Source organism: Trichosurus vulpecula, chromosome 5 (genome assembly GCF_011100635.1).
Source record: "Trichosurus vulpecula isolate mTriVul1 chromosome 5, mTriVul1.pri, whole genome shotgun sequence".
Classification (NCBI taxonomy): domain Eukaryota; kingdom Metazoa; phylum Chordata; class Mammalia; order Diprotodontia; family Phalangeridae; genus Trichosurus; species Trichosurus vulpecula.
The window spans coordinates 70,328,878-70,339,344 of record NC_050577.1 but is presented as its reverse complement, the minus strand read 5'-3'; the positions used below and the strand labels follow the sequence as shown (position 1 = coordinate 70,339,344).

Below are 10,467 nucleotides of genomic sequence, written 5' to 3'. Positions count from 1 at the left end.
TTAAAAATGAGAGATGTAATTATTACTTACAAAATTCTTTTTTTCTAAGGTATCTTTGACAGCTGCTATAGCTGCTTAAAATCCTTAGAAGGTCTTTACATGGGTTGTGGGAAGTCTCTGGGCACCTGGTCTTCTGGGTGGGGTGTGTGTGTCACTACCACTCCTTCCCTCCCTCCCCTATTATCAGTGAATACAGGGGTGCCTGAGACCTGAGGCACCCTCCTGCACACTTGTGATAGGTAAGACTTTCTCAGGTATATACATAAATACAGTGGAAACAGACACAGGGGGAAAGCTTCTCAGGTAACTTGATTTTCTAGAATTGTACAGCTTTCAAGCTCTGACCTGGCTCTCTTGCTCTCCCTCATGTCAATTTAGTTCTGTAGCTGTGGTACAAAGGCAAGTTTAGGAATACCAGTCCAGAAGCTTGGGCTCTCCATGCTTTTTATGCTTCCTACAGGCACCATTACTTTGGGAGAGGGATTGATGCCTTCCTTCTCACTAATGACTGCTGTCTTCTTGCTCCCACAGCTCAACTTTCTTGAGTCTTGTATTATGCTCTTTGAAAGGAAGAAGATTGACGTAAGGATTGTGAACTAGGAAGAATGGCCAAGCCTGGCTTAGAGTAAGTGTGACCTACTTTCTGTAAAGTCCACATAATTTAGACTTTATGTGCATGAAATTCCATTCCAATCATTTTCCTTCTTTTACATTAAATATCAATGCCAGCAACTCATTACTGAGATTTGATATAACAAACCATCATGCCTGGGTGAGGGCAAGGAAAGATTGGTAAGAATATCACTGTCGGTTTCATACCTCTATGGAGTTATAACCACCAATAGATTAAGGAAGAATGCTGTTGTCTAGCCCAGAGGCTCTGTGGTCACTGCTTTGCTGTGTTCCGGTGGTCAGGCTTCTGATCACCAGGCCAGGTGGATGACAATATGGTGTCGTTGCTTAGCTATTAGGAACAAAAGGGTATATTGGCCATTAAGAAGCTCTAAAACTTTGGGGGGTAAAGTTTTGATGTGTGGTAATAAGGGTAATGGACAGTTCAGGAGTTCTTATAGTCCCCCCAGATCTGTTAACTTTTAGGCTCTGTAGGACAGCTGTAGGAGCATCCTGGAGGGACTCTGGGTAAGGGGAAAACTGTTTGAAAGATATCATCCACTGGCACTTTTAATCTTTTTGGCATGTGGAAATCCCGGGAAGAGACTGTACCAGATGACCTTTCTGGATTTTATTGTTGGAGTGGGATGTGGAGCTGTCTTGTCAGGCGAGCCCAGGAGAGCAACATGGTGCTTATTAGCAGACACTCATTTTTGAATTTAGAAAAAAGTACTGTTTCTTTTTTATGTGACAAAATGATATACCTATTTTTGGCTTCAAGGTCCTTTACTGGTTATTACCAGTTGCTTACTCTTCAGTTACTTGTATCTATACTTTGTTATTTGTTGATATTTTCTTAAATTTTGAGTTTCATATTTTTCTTTGCTATTTTAAGTAATCTTTTCCCTCTCCTTCCCCCCCACCTGTATCAGGAGGGCCGAGTTTATAATCTCAAAGAGGATCATAAACATGTCTGAAAGGTTCGGAATCGCCGGATAGAAGAAACTCTCAAAGTAGAAGGCAGAAGAATCAAAACATTTATTTAGGCTCAACAGTAACCAACCCATGAACCAGAAGCCCCATTTTGATATGTTGGTCATAATCTTCCAGGCCCAATAGGTACGCCTTGAAAGAGTAACCAGGAGGCTACAGAGAAACATGATTGCGTAAAGCAAAATCATGTTTCCCCCTTGATGGTAATAAGATTACCCACTGGACTGAAGTCTTTGTTCAGCTTCCTCCCGTAGATCAGCTCTGCTGCTGGCAGCTCCTGCCTCAGCTGTGTCTGTTTCTGAAACTGACGTAACTGTCGTAACTGCCTCTGTAACTGCCTCTGGCTCCAACTGTCGCTGTAACTGTCGCTGTAATGGCCTGAAGTCTTTGTTCAGCTTTCTCCCGTAGGTTAGCTCTGCTACTGGCAGCTCCTGCTTCAGCTGTGTCTGTCGCTGTGGCTGTAACTGACGTAACTGTCGTAACTGCCTCTGTAACTGTCGTTGTAACTGTCGCTGGCTCCAACCGGAAAAGGAAGAGAGGAAGAATCTTCAAGCTGTCCTCTCCCCTCTTATAGGGTTTCTGACATCATCAAGCTCCGCCCAAATGACCAGGGCCGATTGGTTCCTGAGTTGGCTCCTCCCCCTAGGGTAGACCAGGTTCTGGAGCTAACACCTCCCCTCAGCCAGCCCCATGACTCCCCACACAGGAAGCCGTCTGCCTCCCGGCATGCTCCCCGGGCCTCCTGCCCCGGAAGAGCAAGCCACAGTGTCCAGAGACTCAATGAGGCAAGCTGAGCCATTCAAAGAAAACAAAAGCCATTATGGCTACATTCCACCCCTTGTTATAGGATACATAATCTAATCAGCCATGTATCCTAGAACATACATTGTGATTCAATTACAAAGGAAACTAAAACATATCATTCATTATAAAGCAAAACATATCATTTGGTGACATTCCTAAACATTGGTTTAACGATTCAAATGCGATCCACCCCTAGGTCCCAGCAAAATAATCTCTTCAATCAATCATCCCCAAAATAATTATTAATAATTCAAATGTCCACCCCTAAATCCTTGTATCCATTACATAGGATCAATAATATCATAACAATAAAACAACACAGCAAGGATAACACAAAATAAGTAAACAGAACACTATCATCATTTCCACCCCCCTTGAACGATTGGGGCTCAAAATCTTGGGGTGAGGGGTGAAGGTCTCATTTTCCATAGCTTCTTCATGCTGAAATTGGATGTAGAGATGGCCCTGCCCCCAAAAAGTCCCATTCCAGAGGTCATTTCTTTAACAAGCTGGCAGGAATTCCAAGAATGCTACATGCTTAGGCAGTCACCGGAAAGTGCAGGGTGCTTAAGCCTGAAGGAAACAAAACTAGCAACAAGGTTAGCCAAAACAAAGGACAAAAAGAATAGACAAGTATGGACTATAATTCTTCAAATAAAATCATCTCAAGTTTGGTTGAGATTTCAGTTATGCAAAGATCCAACATCAGAGCCAAACTCAGGTGGGAAATGTTTCTTTTCAAAAGGAACATAATGAGGAAGCCAAGAGGATCCCACCCTAGATATAGACTAAGATTGTCCTCCCAGCCTTTCCCCAAATGTACAAGTTTTCATCCGTTGATCACACAAGGTCACCTTCACTCTGAGTGGCTTGTGGGCTTGCAGGAGCAGTTCTTATTTCCCTATTTCTCGTGTTATCAAGTCCTCTATACATTCTGTATAATTCATTGGTTGGAATTCCATCTATCATTTCAAAACCTACCCCTGCTCTCAATAAAGTAGTAAACATTTCTTTCCTTGTTACTCTCCTTTGGCGCCAAGTTTGCTGGTTATACACTCTTCTCTCTCGAGGAGATCTATCCCTTCCCCAGTCACCTAAGTCATATAACTGTAAAATCTTATTTATCACTGTTGTAAGACGGCTCCCTACTTCTCCAAGTAATAAATTCAAAATTAGTTGTTTATAAGCAGGGGGAGCTGTCCTAATTATTAAATTCCTATGAGACAGTCCCATTGGATCATTGTAATATTTGTCTGCAGTTCCTGTCATAATGGCAGTCTTCATTACCTCCTCCTTTAGTCTCATGATACAATCTCTAAGTGAATACCAGGGTCTGTGCTCAGTGGGCCACATAGAATCAGTATCATATCTCTTATTGCATCCCACAGCGGCTAATGCCAACAGAGTAGTCCTGCTATCACCATCTCCTTGCTGATGATGTTCCCTAAAAGCTTGTTGAACTAGAGGATCATGGCTGATACCTATGAATCTCATGCAGTCTGTCCCATCTACTGATATTCCACCGGCCCCTTGATCACTGAGTCTTACCATCCAAGATATCAATGGTTCTCCTATTCTTTGGCTGAATCTACTCAAAATATCTGTGACCTCTTGCGGTGAGAAATCTTCCTGAATTTCCCTTGTAACTGAATCTTCACCTCGGGTTTCTGTCTTCCTCCTTTGTATGGGTCGAGCCCTTGTCTGATCATTTAACCATCTCCTATTCTCTGTGTGAGGCACATCCTGAACCCCAGTAGTGTTTTGTGCCTCAGCCGGCTCTTTCTGGGCTGGGTTGAAATGCACTCTGGGCTTTTTTGGTCTCCTGTTGCTCTTAGCCACATTAATAGAAAAGTTCTCATTTGAGTCAGTTTGGTCTTCTGCTATCTGAGATTTCCCTTCTTCCTGTGGGGTAGGAGTGCCCCCATGTCTTTCACTTAATCTCAATCTTTCGTATACTAGCCGGTAGGCTGATAACACTATCCAGCTTTGCCTAGATAGTGATGCCCCTGACTGAATCCCAACTTCTCGTAAACACTTTTCTAAATCCCTAGGATCTCCTCTCCGTAGCCTTGGTTCCCAGTTTTCACAGGGTCCAGCTTTTTTAGCCAATTCTTTTGCTAGGGAGGAATAAAATGGATCCTCCCATCCTGGGATATTCATTTCCTCCTCTGGAATTGTTCTGCTTCTAAATAGAGATCTTATACCTAGCGATCCTGTTCGTGACGCCAAATGTATCAGGAGGGCCGAGTTTATAATCTCAAAGAGGATCATAAACATGTCTGAAAGGTTCGGAATCGCCGGATAGAAGAAACTCTCAAAGTAGAAGGCAGAAGAATCAAAACATTTATTTAGGCTCAACAGTAACCAACCCATGAACCAGAAGCCCCATTTTGATATGTTGGTCATAATCTTCCAGGCCCAATAGGTACGCCTTGAAAGAGTAACCAGGAGGCTACAGAGAAACATGATTGCGTAAAGCAAAATCATGTTTCCCCCTTGATGGTAATAAGATTACCCACTGGACTGAAGTCTTTGTTCAGCTTCCTCCCGTAGATCAGCTCTGCTGCTGGCAGCTCCTGCCTCAGCTGTGTCTGTTTCTGAAACTGACGTAACTGTCGTAACTGCCTCTGTAACTGCCTCTGGCTCCAACTGTCGCTGTAACTGTCGCTGTAATGGCCTGAAGTCTTTGTTCAGCTTTCTCCCGTAGGTTAGCTCTGCTACTGGCAGCTCCTGCTTCAGCTGTGTCTGTCGCTGTGGCTGTAACTGACGTAACTGTCGTAACTGCCTCTGTAACTGTCGTTGTAACTGTCGCTGGCTCCAACCGGAAAAGGAAGAGAGGAAGAATCTTCAAGCTGTCCTCTCCCCTCTTATAGGGTTTCTGACATCATCAAGCTCCGCCCAAATGACCAGGGCCGATTGGTTCCTGAGTTGGCTCCTCCCCCTAGGGTAGACCAGGTTCTGGAGCTAACACCTCCCCTCAGCCAGCCCCATGACTCCCCACACAGGAAGCCGTCTGCCTCCCGGCATGCTCCCCGGGCCTCCTGCCCCGGAAGAGCAAGCCACAGTGTCCAGAGACTCAATGAGGCAAGCTGAGCCATTCAAAGAAAACAAAAGCCATTATGGCTACACCACCCCAACTTGATGTGTATTACCTTACAGATTTTAAATTCTCTCAGTTGCTTTATTCACTAGAAGATGGTTATATCAAAATTCTTAGGTTCTATAATACTGGGCCCAAATTTTTCTGCCATCCATTTTAAAAATCAACATCTGTTTTTATCTTTTACCCCATTAGTTCCAGAAATGATTCTGGTACTCTGTAGTTATGTTCTAGGTTTTTGCCATCTTTAGAAATACATTGATACTAGTACATTTAGTCTACCATAGAACTCCTATCAGAATTAACATCTTTAAATGATTTTTTATCATTTAGGATTTGTTTGAAATGTTGCTAATTATTAATGGATTAATGGCAGCTTGTAAGGAGGACTTTAGTGGAGTTTACCCCTGGGCTGTTTAACTTTTTGCCAGTAACTTGATGCCAAACTTTTAGATGACAGTAAGCTAAAGAGAGACTGCTAACACACATTGGATAACAGAGTCAAACTTAAAAAAAAAAATCTCACTGGGTTTGAATGATGGAACAAACCAGATGAGATGCAGTTTAATTGGGGGAAAAATGTGAGGTTATACTCTCAGTTTCAAAAACCCAGCTTCACAAGTATAGGGTGTAGATGATGTGGCCAGATGACCAAAGATCTGGAGGTTTTAATGGCCTGCAAACTCCACTTGAGTCATGTGTGATAGAGCAGGTAATTTCCCTCCCACCCTCTTCCCACCTCCACTATTGATAGGATAATGTCCAGAACAAAGGAGGATGGACCCTGTAATTGTTCCCTTATACTTCATTAGGAGCACTGTGTTCAGTTCTGGGCACCACTTTTAAGAAGGACATGGATAAGCTGGAGCATGTACAGAAGAGTAGTAAAAGGACTTGGAGACCATGCCACCTGGCTATCATTGGAAAGAACTGGGAATGTTTGACCTGAACCACAGAAGGCTCAGGGCTGATATGATAGCTCTTTTCAAGTATTTGAAGGGCCTTACTGTAGAAGAGGGATTCTTGGGCGTCTTCTGCTTCGCTTCAGACAATAGAACTAGGAGGAATGTAGGGAAGTTGCAGGTAGGTAATGTTAGCGTATGTATATCATGCTACGGAGAAACTGCCAGCATTAGAGATGTCCAGAGGTGGAATGGACTCGTTGGGGAGCATTGAGTTTTCCTGCTCTCAGAAGTCCTTAAGCAAAAGGCTGCAAGACCAGTTGTAGAAGAAGTACAAGAGATTCTTAGTCAAGTTCCAGTTGGACTCTATTGCCTTGGACAAACCTTTCCAGCTCTTGGCATCTGTGTTTCTGATATACCAGCTCCAAGTATCCTTACTTTCCTTTCTTGATCTGATCTTTTTTTTTTTTGGTCAAGGTAAGGGCAGTCTGTATTTTGAAATTTATCCTTGGTAGCTACTAATTATTTTGTCTGAGGTTAATCAGTTTTTAAAGTGACATAACGAGTTCTCAATGCTTTCTGAAAACTGGTGGGTTTTTTTAAAATCACTTTTATCTTCATTTCTCAGCCCTTCCTACCTCTGCCTTCTTGTGTATGTGTATGTATGTGAAATTAATTTCTTATACAATTGTCTTTTGATAGATGCTGAGAAATTTTCTCTTTTCCCTAATGACAGGTCTCATAGTAGCAGCTTGCTTGATGGAAATCCCTCCCAGGGGTCCATGAGGAAGAATACGATCTGTACTCCACTTCTTCCTCCAAATTGACACTTAGAAGCCTTGTAACTTGATCCCGCTGCACTTAGGCTGCTCAAATTCCCTTTAGCTTCTGAGGATTGATTTTTTTTTTCCCACAAGAACAGAAAGCAGCTGAACTTATTATTTTTTTTTAACAAAGTTCAGCTTTTTGATTCCTAATATAGAAGGTGATTTTATATGGAGTAGATAAAGGGAGGAGTGTACATTTCTAGTTAGATAACATAGAATTTATTGTGGAAGGAATGTTTTCCCTAAAGACTGAATAGGAACAAGATGTTTGACCACCATCTAGGGTGGAGATTTATTTATTTGGTCAGTTTCAGATGAACCATGTTCTGTACCTCTGATGAGTATGCCAGCATCTGTTCTTTGTCCCTTGTGTGTAATTGGACAATTCTCTCCAGATTTCATGTGTTCTTGGCTCTTGGGGTAATTCAGTTATACAGGGTCTACATGGCAACAAGAGAGACCAAAGGCTCTTTTCTTGAAGCATGACTTTAACACATCATTATGAATTTATAGGCTTTTAATATATATACACACCCCACTTTTTTCCATTCCCTCTTTTCTTGCAGTTGATTTGCGTAGTCACATAGTTTGGCAGCAGCAGGGCTCCATTTTTCATAGGATTTTTTGGCCTGAAAGGGTTACTGTTCACATTTCCTGTGTAATTCCCTCTGATCTTGCTGGCTGTAATTACTTTCTTGATGTTAAACATTCCCAGGCTCCTATAACCTTCTAGCCTGCTTGCAGTGGCCAAGTTTGTCCCAGGTGATCATGTGGGCGAACCTCCTGTTTTTAAGGATAGAAATCTCTCCCTCTTCCTGTGTAAGATAGACTAAAAGCTGATTCCTATGCATTGCAGCCCCAGAAGAAATCTCTTAAAGGGAAAAAATACATAAGTTAACAGGTTTCTAAAGTCAGATTTAGCAGCCACACTGTTGTTAAATCAGCTCCACAGATTTTAGAATTGCTGAATCCCAGTTGAATGAATTCCTGGTTGAATGAATCCCAGTGATAAATTAAAGATTATCTTTTTTCCTTTTATAAATATGTTTGAACAAATGGAGTATGAATCTAAAATGTCTTTCGACTGTAGGATATCAATTGCAATTGGCAAATCATTTTAAGCTGCTTTATGAAATTGTTTATCTAAAATTCCAAGTTTTCTAATTCATTTATATTCTCTGCAGAAGGAAGATTTTTTTAAAAAAAAATTTCTGCGTTTTTCTCTTGGGGAAAGTACAATGTAATTTCATTTCACTAATTAAACATTTTGCTAAATATTTTAAGAAGCAAAACCAAATTAGAAATAAACATATTCTTTTTCTTAGATTTTTGAAGTCAATTTCATGCTATTGAGATGAACAAGAATTGTTAAGTTGTCAGGATGGAAGATTTTTTTTTTTGAATGAATGAAAAAGCATTTAAGTGCTTACTATTTACCAAGCACCATGCTAAGTGCTGGGGATACAAATATGAAAAACAAAGCTAATGCCTGGTCTCAAGGAGTTTATATTCTTTTTTTTAATCTCCCCCAAATTATTTATTTTTAGCATTCTTTTTAAATTTTGAGTTCCAAATTCTCTTCCCCCCTCTCACCCCTCCCCTACCCACTGGGAAGGTAGGCAATATGGTATCAGTTATACATGTGAAATCATGCAAAACATATTTCCATATTAGCCATATTGAAAAAAAAGCAAGAAAAATAAAGTGAGAAAGTTGCATGCCAGTTTGCAGTCAGTTCATCAGTTCTCTCTCTGGAGGTAGATAGCATTTTTTTCATCATGAAACCTTTGAAATTGTCTCGGATTGTTGTCTTGATCAGAGTAGTCACATTACTTTGCACGGTGATTTCCCGGTTCATCCCACTTCACTTTGAATCAGTTCATATAGGTCTTGCCATGTTTTTTTCTGAAAGCACCGATGTCATTTCCCACAGCACAGGTAGTACTCCCTCACAATCATATGCCCCAACTCATTCGGCCTTTCCCCGATTGAAGAGCATCCTGTTGATTTCCAGCTGTTTGCTACTGCGACAAAAATAGCTGCTATAAATATTTTTGTCCAAACAGGTCCTCTTCCTTTTTTTTTAAACTTTCTTTGGGATACGGACCTAGTAATGGTATTGCTGAGTCAGAAAATATGCACAATTTTATAGCCCTTTGGGCCTTGTTCCAAATTGTTTTCCAGAATGGGTGGACCAGTTCACTACTCTACCAGCAGTTCATTTTTTTATCTATTTTTTCCCTTATGCCCTCCAGCATTTGTCATTTCTGAAAGCTGTGAGGTGGTACTTCAGAGTTGTTTTAATTTGCATTTCTCTGATTAATAGTGATTTAGAGCATTGTTTCATATGATAGCTTTGATTTCTTCTTTGGAAAACTGCCTGTTTTTATCCTTTGACCGTTTATCAATTGGGGAATGGCTCTTATTTTTATAAATTTGACTCAGTTCTTTAATTAGTATGTATTTGAGAAATGAGACCTTTTTCATAGAAAATTGGTATGAGGTTTTTTTTCATTGTCTATGGTACTGTTTAGCAAAATTTGGTTTTCCCTGATTATCCCTTTTAATTAGATATATTTGGTTTTTGCTTTGTCTGAGATCACGATTGCTACCTCTTATTTATTTCAGCTGAAGCATAATAGATTCTGCTCCAGCCTTTTGTTTTCGCTCTGTGTGTGTCTTTCTGTTTCAGGTGTGTCTCTTGTAAACAATATGTTGTTAGGTTCTGGTTTCTAATCCATTCTGCTACCTGCTTCCATTTTATGGGTTAGCTCATTCCATTCACATCCACTGTTTTCCCTCCATCCAATTTTCTCTGTTTCTTCTTTCTTTCTAACCACTGCCTCCCTTAATCTGTTCTCCCTTTTACATTCCCACTCCCCCCTTTTTTCTTCCCCTCCTACTTTCCTGTTGGGTGAGTTACATTTCTACACACAATAAGTTTTTTGAATAAATTTCAGTGAGACTGAGGTTCAAGCATTGCCCCCTATCCCCTACCCCTTCCTTATATGCCTCTTTTATGTGAAAAAAAAAATTTCCCCTTCTTACCTGTCCCTTCCCTCTTCTCCTAGTACATTCTTCTTTCTTCCCCCTTTATTTTTGGAGATCATTCCAACATAATTGACTCACATTCATGCCCTGTGTCTATGTAAATTCCTTTCAACTTCCATAATAATTATAAAGTTCTTAGGAGTTACATATATCATCTTCCCATATAGAATGCAAACAG

General features: G+C 40.8%; 1 protein-coding gene across 1 annotated transcript in view; it reads left to right on the top strand.

Moving 5' to 3' along the window:
- The first annotated feature begins 537 nt into the window (after nucleotides 1-537).
- ZNF438 (zinc finger protein 438) overlaps nucleotides 538-10,467 on the top strand; it is a 106,507-nt gene continuing 96,577 nt past the window's right edge. Inside the window, exon 1 of the mRNA XM_036761589.1 lies at nucleotides 538-625. The gene's annotated coding sequence lies outside the window, so the exon portion shown is untranslated. The remainder of the gene's footprint in view (nucleotides 626-10,467) is intronic.